Source organism: Odontomachus brunneus, unplaced genomic scaffold (assembly GCF_010583005.1).
Source record: "Odontomachus brunneus isolate Ranch 3 - 2012 unplaced genomic scaffold, Obru_v1 Obru_scaffold_439, whole genome shotgun sequence".
NCBI classification, from domain to species: domain Eukaryota; kingdom Metazoa; phylum Arthropoda; class Insecta; order Hymenoptera; family Formicidae; genus Odontomachus; species Odontomachus brunneus.
Genome location: NW_022639889.1, coordinates 22,197 through 22,778, shown reverse-complemented (window position 1 = coordinate 22,778; position 582 = coordinate 22,197).

Genomic DNA, 582 nt, shown 5'->3' with positions numbered 1-582 from the left:
ACAATAAATTTTTGTCACGAGTCAGCGATACATAGTGTTTGAGCGTGCTCATTATTCCAACGTTTCTGCAGCAGTCAATTTCCACACCATTGAGTTTGTACCGAATTTCATGGAACAGAAAGGCCGCGCAATTATTTGTCAAAATCTCAACTGCATGGTTATCACCTTCTATCCTCGTTTGTATAAACTTATCCTCGATGTAGAAAAAACTCTTACAACGTGTACAAATCCTGCTGTTGTATCGGTATTTGTATCTCGTCACTGTGTCCAAAAGATGTATTAGTACTTATTAAAGATTGGCATATGGATTGTACGTGTGAGTCTCGATCTTGACGATGCGATCGTCAAAGATCGGCTCACTCCCAATATTCAAAATGTCGACCATCTTCACGTATTTTTTCGTACGATGAATCCCAAAGATCTTAAAAATGCAATGTTGGCTGCGCTAAGTTTCTTATTTTTCTTGATGCGGTTTATAATCGTCCTTTTGATAGGAAAAATGTCGCTCACATATTTAGTCTGACTCGCTTCGTTCAATACGAACATCTCAGGTGTCCTATTGCTGCCGCCGCCGCACGTGCA